This window comes from Lactuca saligna, chromosome 6 (assembly GCF_052625555.1).
Source record: "Lactuca saligna cultivar CGN05327 chromosome 6, ASM5262555v1, whole genome shotgun sequence".
Lineage (NCBI taxonomy): Eukaryota > Viridiplantae > Streptophyta > Magnoliopsida > Asterales > Asteraceae > Lactuca > Lactuca saligna.
Window position 1 is genome coordinate 47,149,895 of NC_136422.1, and position 21,731 is coordinate 47,171,625.

Consider the following 21,731-nt stretch of genomic DNA (forward strand, 5'->3'; position numbering starts at 1 on the left):
TTGTTCATCTATAGACTTGGGGTCATGTGTTGCAGATACAATAGAGGTCATTTGTTGCAGATACAATAGAGAACTCAATAATAGAAATGATAAACTAGAGTAAATTAAGCTTTCAATTTCCATTTATAACTTTTTTTTTTTGGGTTGGGGGGGAGGGGGGGGGGAGGAGGAGGAGGGAGGGGGAGGGGTGCAATTTTCGGTTGCTCATTTATTTCGGAATCATTGATGCAGAAAACCGATGCTAATGACGTTTTCCATTGCGAAATATAATGGAAGTGCCAAAGTATGATATCTAATGGATTTACAATTACACCATTACTAAACAGGGTGTTCGTTTCAAACAAAATTGATTTGTATCAAACTATTTTTTTTCCACAATGGTCCGGTTTGGTTTCCAATTTTTTTAGTGTACCTCTAATTTTCATTGTGTTTTTTTATGCTACGAATGTATGATTTTTTTAGAATATATTATTTCATACAAAACAGGGAAAATGGCCACCCATGGTGTTGGTGGCAAATATATTGATATGGGGGATTTAAAAACTCCAACCAAATTACATTACATTACATACTGGAAAATAAGAAATCAAAAATAAAAACTAGATGACAAACTACGTGTGTCTAGCCTTTTGCAAACTTGAAACGAACACAACCACTTTCACATAAACCCAATCTTTGAAGCTGTCATAAAATTGAAAAAATGCACGTCTCCCTCGACGGTTGAGAAGTAAAGCGCCACATGCTATCCAAAATCCAGTAGCAAAACCAATGCCCACACCAGTATAAAACCATCCCCAGAGTTCATCATTTGTGTCTTCCCCATCACCCTCACCTTTACCAATAAGAGGTGGTACTTTTGATTCTTCATCTAGAGGACAACTTTTGGTAAGAGGAGGTCCACATAGACGTGCATTTCCATTGTATCTTGATGGTTGAAAGGATTGGAGTTGAGTGCTGGTTGGGATTCTTCCAGACAAGTTATTAAATGACAAATCTAGGTCATTCAATAAACTCATCTGAGACATGCTTGATGGTATCCTCCCTGATAAATTGTTTCTGGATAAATCCACCGTTAGAAGCTTTTTCATCTCACCAATATGCTGTGGAATCTCTCCAGATAGAGCATTCATTGAAAAATTCAGGGCAATCAAATCTGAAAGATTGGTAATTTGATATGGGATTTGTCCTGTTAAGTTGTTGCTTGACAGGTCAATGCTCTTCACCAATTTCAGAGTACTTAAGAATTCATGTTCACCTCCTTGCCACTGAATCATTGCATGGTCAACATATATCCCTGATGCATATACAATACGGTTTATACTTGTTTGAAAGTATACATCTTGTAAGACTCCTCCTTGGTGAACCATGCTCGTAAGATTACTCAAACATGAGGGGATGGTTCCATGAAGATTGTTCATCGACAGGTCTACAATTTGAAGATTACCTAATTGACATAACTGTAAAGGGATGGTTCCAAAGAAGTTATTTGATCTTAGGATAAGAACATACAGCCACAATAAGTTTTCCCCAATCCAGACAGGCACATTACCAGAAAACTTGTTGGCCCCCAAATTCAATGAGATTAAACCCGTGCAATTTTTTAAGGACAAAGGCAATTCTCCAGAGAAGTTGTTCTTGAATAAATACAACACCTGGAGTTGTATCAAAGATCCAACAGAGGGAGGAATACGTCCAAAGAGATTGTTGTGTCCAAGATTAAGAACTTGTAGTCCTTTGAAACGCCACAAACAGTCCGGGAGTTGTCCGATTAATGAGTTATGAGAGAGATCAAGAAATGATAAGAACCCATCAACAATTTGGCATACAAATGAGATTCCCCCAGAAAATTTGTTTCTGGAAAGATTTAATAAGAACAAGGTGGAAGGAACATTCGGTATTGGACCATAAAAGTTGTTGGAACTCAAATCTATCTCTGAATATTTGGCAAAATTTGATGATAAATCTGGTACTTTCCTGCTAATGTTGTTGGAAGAGAGATTCAGATATTCTAATTGAGAAGGCCAGCTGTCCCAAAACTCCAGAGGAATTGTGTCTGAAATTCCAGTATTGGAAAGATCAAGATGGGTAAGATTTTTGAGTGTCTGAATCCATTTGGGGAAGCGAGGCCCTACCTTGCAAGAGCTCAGATCAAGATACTGAAAATAAGAGATGTTTGACAAGTGATCTGGGGAAGGAACTGTAAGATTATTAGAAGAAAGGTAAAGAGTTCGGAGCCTGGGTAGTTCCCACAGTTTCTCACTTATACTTCCATTTAACTGATTATCAGATAAGCCCAAGTATTCGAGGGATGAAAACTTTTGGATCTCATCGGACAATGATCCTATAAATTGGCTATGAGAAGCATCCAACCATTGTAATGAAAGGGATGTGCATCCAGACAAGTTGTTGAGAAAATCAGGAAATTTGACAGCAGCAGAGTTGTTGTAGAAGGATAAAGTTTCCAGACTACAGAGGTTACCAAGATATTTGGGTATCCCATCTACATATTGTCAGAGAGATATAGTCCATTAAGCTTATTGCTGGTTAATGGGAGCACCAACGATACATGGATGATGTGAGATTGTTGTCACTGAGATAAAGGGTATGAATAGATGAAGAAGAAGAAGAGTTGAGAAAAGAAGAATATGGATACATAACCTGTGACAGCTCACATCTCCCTAAACTTAAACGCAACAGTTTTGGGAGACTCGAAATTACACCTACCCAATTATTTGCTTTCGCAAGGGAAATCCCATCCATTCTCAGATCCTCCAAATGAGAGAGATGAGACAACCACTCTACCTTTTCAACTCTACACCTTCCAACATTTACAAGATGAAGCTCTTGCAAGTTGGTGAGGTTTCCAAACTGTGAAGGAATAGTTCCATAAAGAGAGTTACTGGAAAAGGAAAGGTGCCTTAACTGGGTCAAGTAACCAATGGACCTGGGAATAGCTCCATGAAAAGAATTGTAGGAAAGGGAAAGGTACCTTAATCGAGTCAAAGAACCAATGAAAGTAGGAATGGTTCCATTGAAAGCATTGAAGGAAAGATCAAGATGATTCAAGTAGGTTAAGTTAAGCAAGGAATGGCTAATCTCACCTCGAAGACCATCCTGTGAAAAGAAGTTGTTGAGTTCAAGCTTTGTGACATGACCAGTTTGGTTGCTGCACTCAACTCCACTCCATTTACAGCAGTCATGTTGGTCAGATCTCCATGTAGAGAGAGTATCAAAGGGGTCATGAAGGGGAGCTTTGAAGAGAAGGAGCGCAAGTCTCTCATTATCCAAACACTTTTTCATATTAACACCATTTCTATCATCTCCTCCTTCTCCCACTGCTACCAATTGGCTGGTAGTTGCAGTCACAAGGAGTACCAAGAAAAGTGAGAAAACTATAGAAGCACAAGGATTCATAATTTAATTAAAAATGAAAATCTTGGTGATTTTTGGTTTGTAATGATGCCTGCCTATATGAACTGCACCCGTGAGTGTTTATATATATAGTCTCGACTGTGAGCATAAGTGATTCTAAACGGGTGGCCTTGAATTAATTGTGTCGGGGATACAGTATTTAATTCCCATGAAATTAGAACCAAACTATAAGAAAAAATCAAAGATGAAGATTTGAAATAAATGTCTCAAATTAGTCGTTCAAAGACTTGCAAGTCTTGACAATTTGCATATATTATCTATATATCTTATCCGATTTCATAATATATTCAAAGACTTTAAAGTGATGTTTACCATAACCTTTATTAAATACAAACATATAAGAATGTAAACGCAAACATTGAACTGACCACCAATTTAACAACAACTATTTAATAAATCTCGTATTCCCATTTCATTGTTAAACAATTTATGTTTATGCTATCCTAAGAGTATTTTTATGAAATCAATTAGAAAAGTTTTAGCAGAAACATATATCTAATTTATCATATCAATTAATTCAAAATTTTCGAACAGAAACATAAACCCACTATTCAACAGAAACGAAAAAAAATTCAAACAAAATCAAAAGAAACGTTATTCAACAGAAAAAAAAATAGAGAACAGGGATGAAGAGAGAAATGCGTTGAGTTTAGTGATGGCCAATTATTTACCAGACGGAAAACCAAGAAGATGACAACGGTCGCAAAAAACAACATATTTAAAAGAATAATAAAGATTGTATACAAGTTACATTTTGTTGGAAGTCATTTATACATAAACATATTTTTATAAAGAAAAGAATAATTTAGCAAAAAAATACAATATTTTAGTTCAATTTATTAAACGATTTATTAATAAATTTTGTTTCTACAATAAATATAATGTGTAGTTCGGTTAGTCAAAAAAAGTTAAATACCTTGCTCATTAACAACAATATTATACTTAACTTGGCTTAAATTTAAAAGTGAGTTTTCGATATATTCAAGGGCACTTTATTTTGTTTTTCTCTCGGGCCCCAAATATGTATGGACCGACTTTGGTCAAAACATAAATCATAAAGCTTATAAAATACTTTTTTCTTACAATACATTTTGGTATGTGCATATTTAATCATGTATTTTGTGCATATTTATAATACTTTTAGTTACAATTATGCTTATTTTGGGACACAAGGTACTTATTATGTTTAAAATATGTTTTGTAGTAGCAAATACATGTTCGGTATGAAAAGGGAGAAACCGAGAAGTTGGAAGCAGGAAAAATTGGGCAAAGTTAAAAAGAAAACAAATAATGCATGAAGTCTGAAGTCCACGGCATGGTCACTCTATTCCACGTTGTGGTAAATGGAAGATTCACGATCAACGATCTGACTTGGAAAATACGGGATTTAACAGAAGACCACAACCTGGTGCCTATTCATCATGCTATAGAGATCAAGTTTATGGAAACTATATATATTCGAACATTAGATCGAATGTAGAGACCCTTGCCCAATTTTCTGAGAGGGATTACGGCTAAAACCCTCTGGAAAACCTTGGGAAAATCAGGAATCAATTGGAGCTCAAGAGTTGAAGAGATCTAGACGAAATCAACATAGATCTATTCAGTTTGCTAGCATTACTCATGTCTAGTCTTAATTACATTGATTTAGTGTGCTTTTCTATTGTGATGAGAGGATAAAAACCTTATACTTCTATTTGGTAAAGATGAACCCAAATCTTATGTGTTGATTTCAATTTATGGATGTTTTACATTGATTTTACTTATGTTTGATACTCAAAACCCTAACATGTTTTAGTTCTAGTATTTGAATGCCTTGCTTTGACTTTAGTGTAGTAGATGATCATTCTATTTGCATGAACTTGTTTACCTAGTGATTTATGATCATTAAATTGCTAGAGCTAGGATTAATCACATCTTAGATTAGGTAATTAAAGCTAGTAACTTTAAATTTGTTAGAGGGCATAATAAATCTTAAATTGTGCTTGGTTACTTAACTTGATCATAGCAAAGTAACTATTAGATTTATCATTCATAGTCCAATTTGTGCTTATATCAATTTTTTGTTTAACCTATGCTTGATCATTGCATGGTAATTCATAAATTGGCACATCTTTGCATTTGATCATAATAACTAGTAAATTAATGAATTGGTATGTCCTGGTAGCATGTGTTTGCACCATAATTCATTGACAGAGCATTGCGAAATCTCATCAGCTTATGGTTTTATATGCTGAATCAATAACTACTTTTATTAGACGAATTAGAAGAAGAATGGTATGATACATGTAATAGACTCTAGTGTTTTGTTGTACCCATCGACATAGAGTTTCCAAGCTCTCATCAACATTTGTTATTAAATGTTGAATCATAAAACTTTAAACAAGAAAATTAGGTAAGAATGGATTGATGCGTGTGATAGTCTATGGTATATAGACTAACCATCGGCATAAATGTTTCAAGATCTCATCAGTGTATGGTATTTTATACTGAATCATTAAACTTTAAAGAAGAAAATAGGGCGAGAATGGATTGGTGCGTGTGATAGCCTAACGTACATAAACTAACCATCGACATAATTTTTTTCAAGCTCTCATCAGTGTATGGTATTTTACGCTGAACTACGAAACTTCAAAGAAGAAAATCAGGGCAATAGTGGGTTGATGTGTATGATAAACAACAGTACATAGTTTAACCTGTTGGATTAGGTGTCTAAGCCCATAACTATAATTGGGATATACTTAACCCGATAGTAGCATAGTCCTTTTGGGTTGCCTTCACCATAGCAATTTGATAGGATGAATTATGAAGAAAGAGGTTAACTATGATTTATTATTATATTATAAGAATAATATATTAATTGAGAAATCATATTATTTAATTAGTATTTATCATAAATTAATTTGGAATTAATTTATTGATCGAAAGAGACTGATTAAATTGATGGGGACTAATTATCTAAATCAATGATAGTTGTAATTTGGGCTAATGTATCCTATTCCCATGGGATGGACGAAAATCTATGGGAAGCCCGTAGAATTTCGTCTAAGTCATGCCATACGGGGATCCATATGTTGCTTAGGGCCTAAACAAGGGAATTAGGGTTTCTAAGTCGTAAACCCTAGGAGCAACAACTATAAAAGGAACCCCATGGCTCACAAAATTGGACCCTGTGATTTCATAAGAAACTTTAACCGATTTTGAGGCTTCCTTCTCTCTCTCTTGTTCTTCCTTGTTGCTAGTGATGTTTGTGATTCCGTTAGAGGTGCAACATTTGAGGCACTAAGCTCTTAAAGGTCAAGATCAAATCAACAACAAGAAAGGTATTCTTCTAACCCTAATTTGAATATAATTTCATTCTTATAAATGCTAGATTAGGGTTCTTGCTTTGGAATTTTAATTTGCATGTATAACTTGAGAAAAACCTAGATTCAAAGCATTAGGGTTGCATGTACACCATAGGAATGTTGTAGTGCTCAAAACCCATCAGTGGTATCAAAGCTTAGGGTGTTTTTCTATTGTATGATGCAATTGTATTATTTTCAAGGCTGAAAAAGTTTCGTTTTTGGCCACTGGCTGCTGGACTCGACGGGTCCCATGAAGGATCTCGATGAGTCCATGCCCTGACTCGACAAGTTGGTTCGTCTGGTGGCAGGATTTTTGGAGTTTTGGCCTAAATTAGATTTGGATAATTACCATAAATTGTTTTTATTGATTAAATTCAAATTATATAATTTGGCAATGGATATCCTCAACTAATTAAAAGGTAATTGTCAAATTTTAAGATAATTACAAGATTATGTGATAAATTAATTATTTGTAAATTTTGATTTGAATTTTCTTGCCAAATAAATTGGATTAGATCATATTTGTGATAATGATAAAATTATATGATTAATTTAATTGTTTTAAATTTGATCTAGAAGTTTTGAAAAGTTTCAAAATTTGTCCTCAAGTTTTGGAATTTAAAATTTGATTAAAAGTTTTAGTTGTGAAATATAAAATTCTAAAACCCTAGCATTTTAAATGGTTAAAATACTCATAATTTAAATTTAGATTTGATGGTTTTAATTTTGGAAATTTAAATGGACACAAGTAGAAGGAATAATTATGGATTTATTGATAAATAATTAAAAGATTAATTAAGAAAGTAATAATAAATCCATAATAACATGGTGTAAACTTTTAATTGAATTGAAAGTCTAATTTATTTAAAAGATTAAACCACCAAGTATTTTAAAAGTTTAAAATACACCCTTGTACTATTATAAGATTAAAAGTTTAATTTTATATATATATATATATATATATATATATATATATATATATATATATATATATATAGAGAGAGAGAGAGAGAGAGAGAGGGGGAGAGAGAGAGAGAGAGAGAGAGAGCTAGGTTCAAATGTTTTTAGTAATTATTGTGTGCCTAAATGCACCAATCAGAAAATTACAAATAATTAAATAATTAATTAAATAGAAAAGGGTATTTTCGGTTTTTTGCATTAGCAATTAATGAGATCATTTAAATAAATCCCTACAATTAATGGAACAAAACAAATACCTAATATACTTCTTTTACAAACGTGTACATCAATTTTTTCCCTTTATTATCTCTTCTCCCTCTCTTTCTCTAATCCTACCTTTGCATCTTCATAACCCTAACCAAATTGCCGACCATCCCATTGTTGTGGTTCACACACATTTTTCCTTCGATTTTTGTGGTTTCCCCCTATCACCTCTCATTTTTTCACGATTGTTCCTTTTGGGCAGGTTCGATTTGCCTTTGATTTACGTGTCGATCTTCACCTTTCTCTATCCCTCTCGCCCCACGTCGCTGATTTCGACCGGAGACGAAAAAGAGAAGCAGCAACAACAAAGATGCCTCCTTCAAGCAGCAGGTAATTAGAGGGTGTCCACTCAGTCAACGGTTGTGTCTATCCTCTCTCCGATTCCTGCAATACTAGACGATTGGTTATTGGTCACCACATCACCGTTTGTGGATGATAGATCGATTAGGAGAGAGGCAAAGACCAGCCCACCAAGGTACGATGTGATTTTCTAGAAATATGTTTTTTTATTGATTTGGAATATGAATTTGTAGGATACAAAATTGCTGCAAGCATTTATCTGTATAAATGTGTGTTTATATTATATGAAATCTTTGACTAATGAGTAACAACTGATAGAATCTGTATAAATGTGTGTTTATTCTTTTAGAATGCTCCAAATTTGTTAATATTTGAAAGTTAATTGTCTTTTTATTTATTTATTTATTTGTTTGTGGATTTAGGGTTTGAAGAGACTGAATTCGACAGAATTCTATTTCAATCTCTCCTTATTTGTCAAGATAGGAAAAGATAGGAAAAATGAAATACATTCTATTAGAATCTGATCATGTGGTATGTATTCTGTCAAAACTCTTAGAATGTCTATTATTCTGGCAGAATTCGATTTCAATCTCCTTATTTGTCAAGATAGGAAAAGTAAAAACAATTGCAAGATAGGAAAAATGAAATACATTATATTAGAATATGCTATCATTTTATAATATATAGTCTTTATAAAATAAGTAATGCTTGTACTCTATCAGAATTTATTTGTAGAAATACATTCTATTAGAATGTCTTTTGAGAATGTTTGTTAACAACAAGTACATTAACTTCATTGGTAATACTAATGAATAATGCATTTTATTCTTTCAGAATGGCTTTGGAGAAGGAATTCAATATTGATCATACAAGAGAAAGATTTGGAATCGAGGTCAACAACAAATATATTTTGCGAAGAATTACATTCTTACGATAATATATCACATTTTCATCATAGTTTGAATCAAGTGCATTATTTGGACCTTTGATGAAGAGCATGTGTATTTTCTTAATAATTGTATATTTAAGAATGCTTTTACTTAATATTTTTATTCATTTTTGATGATATTCTGTTAGAATATGTATAGCTATATTAAATTGTATAAGACTATTAGTTTGTAAGAATATGTATGATTTTGTATTCACGTTTGAATGTATATGAAGAATATATGTTGAATTATTAAATCAGGTTAATTATCAAAAATATATGCATTGGAAATATATTCCACAAGAATAAATTCGAAAATATCTTTACTAATTAATGTTTGACATTCTGACAGAATAAAATCAGATTTAAATTTGAATTATTTTAAAATATTCAGATTTTAAAATATAAAGGAATTCATTATCCCTAAAAATCCGAAAATTTCCTTTTTTAATATAGGTTGATTGACTAAAATGCCCTTATGCTGGAATTTGTGTGATTATATGGTATATGTTACCCTATTGTGATATCATAGACCATCAGATCATGATCTTTGATTCTATTCCATCCGATGGTCCAGATTTGTGCATTCTGGCACACAATAGTTAGTAAAAACAAAATAACCTAACCCTATATATATATATATATATATATATATATATATATATATATATATATATATGTATAAGTAAAAGTCAGTCTTACGGTTAGTAGGCGTCATTCACGAAGTTGGTCTATAAGGCGTGTTTAAGGAAGCGGCCTGTAAAATGACCGCCATTGGGTATCCACTCTTACCCACCGCACTCTTGACTAGTGGAGCGTCGTTAGCCGAACGGTTAGGATAGATCATTCTCATTAATAAGTATAATGAAATAGAAAGTAACTAAACATTTTATAAATTCCCAATCTCAGTTACTTTAGGAAAAATGTGAATTTGATGCTAACCCATGAAATTGCACATTGCACCTTATTGGTCGTTAGTGGAGTGTGTGTGGTTAACTGGCACACTAATATGAGACTAATGAAGGATAGAAATGGGCACTCGTAGATTATCATATATCAATGGAGTGTGTGTGGTTAACCTCCACATTGATTCGGTGATAAATGACTTTGAGAGTACCAAGCTAATTTGCATGGTTATTCACACCTTGTTTGTGATCTTCGGTATCTCAGTTACAAAATTGAAGGGAATAATTGAGATTAAACATGCCATTGAAAAGTTCAATGAATCTCAATAGTTCTAGGAGTTTCATTTAAAACCCTAGTTTTGTTATCGTGGTGGAATTGGTAAATCTTCATTTACCAAACGAAAAATTATTTACTATTGGATTACGGCATACCTCTTCCGAATTGTGAATTATTGTGTTGGGTCCTAGCCTTAATATTTCATTTGGGTGTTATATTAAGGATTGAATCAACTAACTTGAATTTCTCCCTTGTATATGTCTAGTTTTGACAAATATGGTATTCCTTATCCTTTTGGAAAAATCTTTCCTCGTGAAGATGATATTCCGTGTGACGATCTAGATAAAAGATCAATCCCTTTTTCGTGATTTGATGGAACTTCTCTTCCTTCACCTCCTCCAATTATTCTCCCTAACCCACGTGTGCGTCAATTTGAAAAGTTCAAGGTTACTCAAGCCCTATTGGTAAGCAAACACGAAGATGGAAAGTTTGTATGTGCTTATGTCTTGGAGATGAAGTTGCATATTGATAGACTGGGAATGTTGGGTGTCGTTTTCCCGAGGAAGTTGGATGTTGACTTGGTTATTTAATCACTTCCCGAGTCATATGGTTAGTTTGTTAAAGACTACTATATGACTGATCACGACGTGACCCTTATTGATTTTACACATTTGCTAATTGTTGCTAAATCAACAATGATTTGGCACAATGGTCAAGAAAATTTGATTGGAAGATCTGCATTCCAAATTTCCATGGACCCTAACAATGGCAAAGGTGATAGTCCATAAATGGTTTCTTCTCCTTAAGGATAGAAATTGGCCATGTTTAAAAAGTTCGATCATAAGAGAAAGGCCGAGTCTGAGATAATCCCATGCGCTATTCCGAAAGAGTCTGTTTGTTTCTATTGCCAAGAGAAGGGGCATTCGATGCAAAACTGTCGTATCTACCTGAAGGATCGCAAGGATGGTAAAGTCAAAATGTATGACTCTACTTCAGGTAAGTCCACTATCTAACTCTATTAAGTTCCTATTTATAGATTCTTAACACATAATGTGATAAGATTGCATTTTGATTTTTGTAGGATCGAAGAAAAGAAATGAAGCTTAAAGGAAGAGTGAGTTGGGTATGGTCACGAAGAGATGGATTTTGATCGCATGGTTCGATGATCGGATTTTTGAGTTGTTGTTTAGGAGTTATGATAGATTGCTTAGGAATATTTAGAAACATAGTTTTCATTTGTATTTGCATTGTAAGGACAAGTTTTTCCGTACCTTTTATAAATAAAATAAAATTTGATTTTATCTTATATTACGTTTCCTTGCAATGACATTTGTGAAAATTGGTGTTTATATTTCTATTGTTGTCAATATTGTATATGGATTTGATTCTATGTTATATCATTTGTGGTAAGTGTCATAGTTTACCAAATAAGGAAGGATTTTCATCACCCAAGTTTCAATTGGATAGAAACTTGGAATCATGCGACTTGTATTGTGTGATGAATGAGAATCTTCATTTTTGGGAAATTAAGACTATTCTATTGTTCACATATGTATGTGAGTCAAATGAAAGGCTTAAGGATCTAGTGCACATTGACGTATACTGGTCAGATCCACCACAAAGAATGATAAAAATTGTTCGTCATGATTTACTAATGGTTCAGTAAATATGATTATACTTACAAGATTAAGTGTAATTCTAATACATTGAAAAGTTTCAAAGTATAGCAGAATGAATAAGAATAATCAATTAGACAGAAAGATAAAAGTTTCTCCAATCTGAAAGGAAAGGAGAGTACTTTAGTATCGTGTTTTATGATCATCCTTGTGATTATGGAACCATGTCCCAATTGATCCTCTAAGGACACCTTAGTGCACAAGTATGCCTAAGAAGAGGAATCAAGAATTTTTGAAATGGTCAAATCAAGAAGGTGAGTCATACTTCGTTCCAAAATCAAGTCTTAGAGTCATACTCCAAGATTGTGTCTTGAGTGACATATCCTAAATAGGTTTATAGCACATCATTAAATGTAGAGTAGAAAAGTTTTTTTACTCATGCACATTTGAGATTGGTAGTTGTGATGTTTTGGATAAAATAAAGACAATTATATAAAGTGTTTTTCTTGATAAGAATCTGCACTAACTCTTGAATATTTGTTTGTCAAGGAATGTTTCTTGACAAGAGAGTCTTATATGTTAAGAGGTCAGTGAGAGTCTTGATGATCTTGAATAGTTTCAAGAACTAATCAAGAATAAACCTATTGTTTATCACTAGCATACGAATTGAGGTTTGTAACCTATCGTGTTGGCATATTCTTGTTTCTGTGCCCATTCCAATTAATTTAACTATGCATATGTTCTCATTTCATTGCATAAGTAAGAACACCTTGATCAATGAAAGTACATTGACTTGTAAGGGTGAGATGCTAAATAGCTTGGAAGCAATGTAGGCCATTGTGCTATCAAATGGCAAGAAATTAAGATAAGAAAGTTCACTCCATATGAGTTTGGATTTGTAATAAACCTTGTGTTATGATAATGGTTGGAAATGACAAATTCACATGGATAGGAACACATACATCATAAAATCTAAGTGGCAAGAGGTTTCTCTCTAATTCATGAAAATTATTATGAGGAAACGCTTTCATGGGTAGATTTTAAAGACTTAGCTAGTATGTTGATTAAGTTCTCAAATTCGATTATGATTACGACATCCCTCTTCATAGTTTGAATTATGAGAAATGGAAAATGGTTTGAACATTTGGGACTTATCGCTATAAGTTCTGAAATAGTTTAGACCTAAATATGAGCTTTCTAATGAAAGGTTTATGAGCTTGAGAAGTCAAGATAAAGACTTTTCAAAGCGCCATGTATCATAAATCTGAACTTTGGTAAGAAAGTCAATAAGTATTGATTTCTAGAAGTCCAGCTTGTTTCTGAATACATGTTAAAGCTAGTGGGAGCATAAGTGTTATGCTTGTGAGAATGTAATTATTATGCTAGTGGGAGCACAATTATTACGTTAAATGTTGCAAGTTAGCAATGCTATATACAGGAAACGAAGTTTCAATTTGCAAAGTTGTAGAGTTTGAAAAGTAGTTTCACTATAGTAGGATTTAAGGGAGAGAAACTCAGACTTCATTTTGAATCTAAAAGTTTAGATTGAAGCTTTAATGGAACTTAGTCATGGATATATATATATATATATATATATATATATATATATATATATATATATATATATATATGTATATATATATATATACATATATATATATATATATATATATGAATGTCATCTTGAAATGTTTCAACATAAGAAATTCTATATATGAAAATATTATAGCAAGAAACTGGTAAAGTACCATTTATTTATGTAAGACATTATGAATCTTGTCCCATATGCTTCGGGTATAGGATCGATTGCATATGCTATAATATTCACGTGTTCTAATTTTTCCAAATGCCTAGGGCATTAAGAGGGAAAAAGGAATAGAACTTGATATGACTAAAGTAGTTAAACAACTGTCAAGGATGATCTATGGTCTGCTAATTATTGGTCATTTGTGGGCAGTTGGAAGTATAGTAATGAATGGGTCATATTGACACAATTATGAACAGATAGGAATGCATTGTCATATGGCAAATAGGGAAATGTTTCCATAATGGTAGTTGGATATTAAGAATCTATGAGTAAGTTAGAAACTTTTATGCAAGAAGGATGTTCAAGGAATGTACCTTGAATGTTGACTTCGTCTCCATGGAATTGTTCTGTAACAAATCTCCAGTGGAATATTGTGTAATATCTTTGGAAAATTCTTGGTGACTTTGGTGCATTGATATTACAAAAGGGATCATTGCATGATAGTTTGGAATCTAACACATTCTAATGGTGACAAGAATTTGGTGTTCTTACACTTACAGATAAGGATTAGAAATTATGAAATGAGCAATAATGGAAATGTGTTTAATTGATCTATTTCACAAACTAAGGATCAAATGTAAACATAGTGTGTGTGCTTGGAGCATGACATAGCTATTGTTTTAGATTCAAGTATCAAGTAGATTGTTCGAAACATTATACAATGAGTAAGATCTAATCTATATGGTGATTAAATAATAAGTGTTTTATTTATACTCAAAAGTTTTGAGACCATATTGGATTAGATTATTCTTGTGTTTCGCTTCGCATTTTTTACTTCCTGAGTAACTAGGTTATTTAAACATCCATAGTCAATCATATTTTGGAAGTAAGTAATGAGGTAAGACTGTCATGGATCCGACTGTAGATTCTCTAGGTGTTTAGACATAGCACAAGTTTGCTACAATATTCATGAGACTCTTGAAATAATATTTGAGTATTGGATTAAACCCACGCTCATCTGAATCACTTCATAGATTTTATCACGAGTGATTGTAAGACGATAATATATTATATTCTTGAAACTGAGACATATAGTTGTCGTTTACAAGTCAGTTGCACATTGATAATATGTAAACGCATCAGTAACTTGATGTTATAAAACGTATTGTTGTGTGTGATTCAATAAGTAAATAGTACAAGCATATGCATCGAATTTTATCCATTGCTTTTACATTTAACGAGATAAAAGTGATATTTTTGGCCCCTTGGTGATTTAGTGATGACACCTGAAGCACTTGGCCAAGCCTGGACTAAGTTGATGTGTTCAATTATAGCATGTAGTCAGTCGTCTTAAATCGGAAATCAGGAAACAACACATGGACAGAGAGAATGGTTATAATCCATATCTCATGTCCATATGATATCTTGTAGAATGGAGGAATATTTGATTCCTTATTTAATGGATGTGTTTCTGATATGAACAGAGTTCGACAACGAATTTTGAGAGCTATGATTGCTAATCGAGTTATGAAGTTACATTGGCAGTTATAGTTTTTAGACTTATCCAAGTGTGAGACTGTTGGATTAGGTGTCTAAGCCCATAAGTATAATTGGGATGTACTTGACCCGATAGTATCATGTTCCTTTTGGGTTTCCTTCACCATAGCAATTTTGTTACACCCCCAAACCAAGGATGGCGGAAACGTCCGGGGGTGGAGGACTTCATGTATAGTATCATAACAACAATTGCAATAGTGATTAAAGCAAACACAACCAACATAAATATAATTGAAAGAGTTACATCATTGTATGAGATTACATGTTTCCAAATCAATTACATTATGTTGACAAAAATGAAATGTTTGACGCCTTAACGTCCCATCCTCAAAAGCACTTGGTTACATGTTTAGTGATTTCCTGAGAATACAAGTTGTTTTGAAAAAGTGTCAACACAAAGGTTGGTGAGTTCATAAGCATTTATATGTAGTTATGAAAACCTTTCCTTGTAAAATTAGTGTTCGTTCCAGAAATCCAATATTTTCCTTAATACGTAAAATGTAGTCTTAAAACTCAAGACCAAAATGTATAAGTAACATTCCTCACTTATAGTAAATAATGCTAGTTTAAATCGACATAAGCTCGTTTGATTTCAATGAAATCCCCGTAAACCCTATGTTTGTTAATGCTTAATGTGAGTTATTATAACCATGCTATGACCTAGATGACCTAAAACGACGTTCTTCAGGTGTCGGAAATGTTATGACATTTGTCACCCCGGACCTGTCGGTCTAGCTGTTGCATGCAGCTAAGGTGTGGGGTTGTCAGACACAATATAGCTCTATATACAACTATCACGCTCTCCCTCCAGGAGACTCTGGTTACAATACAAGACTTATTTGTATAGTGAAGCGAATGTCTCACAAAAGTCATTAACGAATTTACGTGTAATGTAATGAAAACCCCTTTTGTATAAATGTACCCTTTAGTAATGAGTTTGTTATGTAAATGTATCATTAACATGGGACTTGACATATTCACTTAATAGTTAACTCACATCACTAAGAGTTCAACAAAGCACAAAGCAAGCAACAACCATGCAGTAATAATCGAAGCCATAGAATAAATCCCAAGCTCAACTACTACTACTCATGCTAAAAACTTCCACTCTCACTGTCGGTTGCCTTATACATGAAAATTATACAAAATACATGATCCAATAGACCACCTAATGAAAGATTATACCCTAGGACTAGAACCAGAAAAGGAATAGGAAATGAGGCCAAATGATTCATTCTAGGTTTATATGATCCTAACTGTATACAATTTTTAAAGCATACACTTAGCAATCAATTCTACCAATATAGAATAGGCTACAAGGCATCACACATTAGGCCAATCTATCATGCAATTCCTAAAAGTATCCCTAGCCTCATCCTATCCTGCAAGCATTCATATAACATATCAACATGTATGGGTATTCTGGGAATCACTTACTTGAGCTCGACTGATTGCACACATCACACCCCTTTTTCTATATGAAGATCTTTTCAGAAACTTATTATCTAGAAAAAGTTTACCAATTTCTCAATTTGAGTTTAGTTACACCCGAGAGTGTGCCTGAATCCCTCAATGCTCTGATACCAACTTGTAACGTCCCAAAAATTAATAGTAAAAATTTTATTTTAAAAATAATAAACCATACAGCAAGTTGTCCCAAGACTGATCAAGGTGAATATACTATTTAAACATCATAGTAAATATTGAAAATTGCCAATGCGGAAAACTCTAGTGAATGCAGTGTAGTCACGCTGGGCCCTTCCCTTTCGCAACGGAAATACTTGAAACCATAAACATAAACTATAAGCACAAAGGTTAGTGAGTTCCCCAAAGTACCACATACCACAATATACAAGTGTCATTGGCTACCCCCTTGGTATTTTGATGCGTCGAGGGAGAAATCTCGGTCTTACATACAAGTGTCATACATTACCCCCATGGTCTTTCCTTTCAATGCCAAGGGCCAAATCCCGGTCTTACATACAATTGTCAGGGGCCAGATCCTGGTCTTTCATATAATTGCTAGCAGCCAGATCCTGGTCTTTCATGTAAGTATCACAAAGACAACTAGCATTCCATATAACAAAGTAATGGGCTGGCATTGGTGCCTTCGATCCATGGATCTAGTGAGGAGACTGACCACGCAATCTGAAAGAAAAGTTACACCGATCACTAATTTAAAAGCCATATCTACCGATCACCTATACAATTAATAGGAACCCAAATCTCAAACTATAAATCAACTTACCTAAAATTCCCATAGGTCAAACTTGGTTAAAATCCAGGTCAAAGTCAAAAGTCAACCTAGTCGACTGGGTCAACTCAGTTGATTATGTTCAGCGTACTTAACACGTACGTGTGGTGTACTACGCCTTGACCAGAAGTCAAGGGGTTGACCACGTACATGCAACATACACTTTGGTACACCCAGCATATCTGGTTGCCATCGTCCCAATCCATTAAGAGCTTAATCATTTAAGCTCTTTCATCCAAAATCCAGATCTAACCCTCAAATGATATCCTTAACCATAAAGTTTCCAACTTTATAGTCTTGCATGGCTATTAAGTCTTCAACATCCAAAAACCCTAACTTCTAACACACACCCAAGACAATGCATGGAGGAAAACTATGGACCAAGGTCACAATTTTTATGGTTCCTAATCACTCCATAATGGATAAAGTTTCTAACTTCATCCATTAGAATGGTCCTAACAACCAAGATCTAGTATTTAAGTTTCAAAGGGACCAAAAATGCCTCTTTTTCAACTTAATCCATTAAATCCAAGTCTCAAACCTTTAGATCATAATCAATATGATGTTTAGATGGATAAAGTTTCCAACCTTGTACATAAAAAGGTCATAAACTTTTATGATCTAAACTTTATGCACTAAAGTGACCAAAATCACATAGCACCCAAAACTAGCTAGATCTAAGAAATGCATCATCAAGATTCAAGCATTATACCTCTAGAAGAAAGGTCAGGGTGAACAATGTCTAGATCTATAAGCTCTTGCAACCAACACTTCTCCAATGAGATCCTCCTTCTCCAAGCTGCACTAACAACACTCCAAAGCACTCAAGAACAAAGTATCAAAGCCTTATGATACTTGATCTTCGGGTCACGACCCCGAATCATGAAACGAATCGGAATAGGGTGTTACAACTTGGTTGTCTTTGGTGTGAGGATCTCGGTTATTGCAGCGCATATGTTTTGGGTATCTTAAACTCGGGTGAGTCTTCTCATGGTACCTTTGGGTCAAAGGCACCAATGTCGGCTCACTACGATCTATTATACTAGTTGTCTTTATGACTCTTACATGGTATGTTCAACTAGGCCCATTGTATGATGGGCTAGGCCCATTTGTATGTTGGGTTGGGACCATGTAATAGGAAGGGATAGGCCCATTGTATGTTATGTAGGATACTAGTTGTCTTTATGACTCTTGCATTCGTATGTTTGGTTGGGCGCACTGGTTTGGAAGGGCTAAGCCCGTTACGGTGGGTTGGGTGCAATATGTGGCCTATACCCAATGAAATGTATGGTATGTGGTATTTGGGGAACTCACTAAGATTTGTGATTAAGGTTTTATGGTTATGGTTTCAGGTACTTCCGATTTGAATGGGAAGGGCCCGACATGATCATAGTGCCTCCACCCATGTTTTCACAACTTTATGATTTTTGAATTGTACTCTGATAACTATTTTTACTCTGGTATGCTTTTAAATGTTTGAGATGGAAAAATGGTGTTTGTTGTTGAATTAAAAATGAAATTTTTACCTTATAATTTTTGGGACGTTAATGTAACCCTTCAACATTGAGATTAATATAGTGTTGTTCAAAGTGATTTTTTCCGGATCGGGTTTTTCCACTATAAATCAAGTGTTCCTTTATTCCTTATTTATGTGTTTGGTCTTTACGAGTGGTATCAGAGCAAGCTAAGGATCAGAGACATACATGTTGCTCGATTGAACCTCAATTTAATAGCTTGGTACTCATTTGAACCCTGGATGATTCTTTCTTGGCGATTCCTCATGCGTCGTCTTCTATGTCTGTTACGATCGATCCACCAGCAAGATTGATCGTTCATGCCCCGTTCTTTCTCTTCTACTTCAAACCCTCGTATGTTTTGTTTTCTTTGAATGATAGCTTTAATAAAACCTCATTTATTTTTTTTCTCCTTAAGCCCATATAGGCTGCCATATTTAATTAAAGTTTCTTTAAAACCCATTTCTCATTAAAATCATGTTCTTATAAAGCCCCACATAAAATCTTCCATGCCCTTTCTATTGATCGATTTAATTAAATCCAAATATTATCCACTTTAATTGTGTTTAATCAAGCCATTAGAACAAACCAATTACTCTATGACTACTATTAAATACGATCTTCCACTTTTAAATGGTGACACTATTAATATGTTGACTAATGTTGCATTACATCTGGAGATGAAAATAAACCTTGTATCACTTAGTGTATTTGAAAAAAAATGTTTCAAAATCACCTGTGGAGATGGTATGCTAAAGATCTTGAAAGGTTCTTTAGTGGTTATTAAAGTCGATTTGCGAAAATCCAATGGATTATACTATATTCGGGGTACAACTATCACTGATTTCACTTCTCCCGTGATTCCTAATAATCATATACATGAATCTCATGAAAAATCAGCCCCAAAGGATCTAACAAATTCCAAAATCGATCATAAACATGGTTCTTCGGTTAATGTCGAAATTGCTTCCAATTTTAGTCGCGTTTTGTCAACCACGTCTTGGGAACCAGATGCAGTTAAAATATGGCATTGTCGATTAGGCCATATGATTGAATTTGGATTGTCCGAATTAAATAAACGGGTTATACTTGATGGTTTCAAAAGAGGCAAGCTGGAATTTTAAGAACATTGTGTTTTCGGTAAATCTAAGCCAGTAAAGTTCAATACTGACAAGAACACCACCAAATGCACTTTAGATTGCATACATTCTGATTTATGGATTCCTTCCCAACATAAATCTCTTTGGGGTGCGAGTTATATGTTGAAGATAATAGATGACTACTCTAGAAAGGTATGGCCTTATTTTCAGCAAAAACAAGTTTGACGTGTTTGCCGCCTTTAAAGAATGGAAGATTATGAACGAAAATCAAACCGAGAAGAAAATTAAAAAGTTAAGGACTAATAATGGGATGGAATTTTTTTCAAAAGAGTTTGAATCATTTTGCAAATGCGAAGGTATTTTCTATCACTACACGGTTCCTCATACGCCCCAACAAAATGATGTAACCGAACGGATGAATTGCATCATCATTAGCAAGGCTTGTTGTATGTCGTCCGATGCATCTTTACATCATAGATTTTGGGCTGAAGCAGCCCCAACAACATATTATTTGATCAATCTTTTAACATGGATTCCATTGGACAAGAAGACTTTGATTGATGTTTGGTCTGGTTCGCCCACATACTACTTAGAGCCACGAATTTTTGGATGTGTTGAATATGCCCATGTTGATAATGGTGGGCTGAATCCTAGAGCTATTAAATGTATCCTTATTGGTTACAAATCAGGTGTGAAAGCATGTAAGCTATGGAATCCCGAGATAAAAAAAAGTAAGTATAAGTCGAAATGTTGTTTTCAACGAAACTGTGATGTATTACTCACCCAACAGCCATGCCAATCCTCAACATGGTTCCTTGCCAAATATTTTAGACACATCCCACGCTTCTACTAGTCATATTGATTCCCATGATAGTGATCAAATTCAGGTGGAGCACACTATCGCTTCTGAAAATACCAAAAATCAAGACAATTCACCCAAATCGAGTAACACCGTTTCATCCACACCTTAAGGGTCTTCATCCCAATTGCATTATATTGCAAATGATAGACCTATTAGGGTTATTAGACCTCCTAGTAGGTTCACCAATTTTGCTGGTTTAGCAGCTTAAGCTTCCTCCGTTTCTGAGGATTTTGAAAATTATCAAGAGAAATCGTCCTATACTGAAGCAATTTCTACTTTTGATTCTGACAAATGGATGACTGCAATGCAAGAAGAAATGGAATCTCTAAACAAGAATCAGACTTGGGAACTTGTCAAATTACCCAAGGAAAAGAATCCAATTAGGTGCAAATGGGTGTATAATAAAAAAGAAGATTCCATATTCAAAGCCTGACTCATAGCAAAAGGGTATAGCCAAATACCCGACATAGATTTTATTGATGTGTTTTCTCCCATTGTCAAGAATAGTTACATTCGTACTTTACTTAGAATTTTTGCAATGCATGATTTAGAGCTTTAACAACTTGATGTGAAGGCTAATTTCCTATACAGTGATTTGGAAGAAAACATTTACATGGAGAAACCTAAAGGGTTTTCTATTCCTGAGAAAGAAGATTAGGTGTGTTAGT

At 34.0% G+C, this 21,731-nt stretch overlaps 1 pseudogene; it reads right to left on the reverse strand.

Annotated features, from left to right (window-relative positions):
• Positions 1–518: 518 nt before the first annotated feature.
• LOC144999959 (receptor-like protein EIX2) lies at positions 519–3,585 on the reverse strand (annotated as a pseudogene).
• Positions 3,586–21,731: the final 18,146 nt, after the last annotated feature.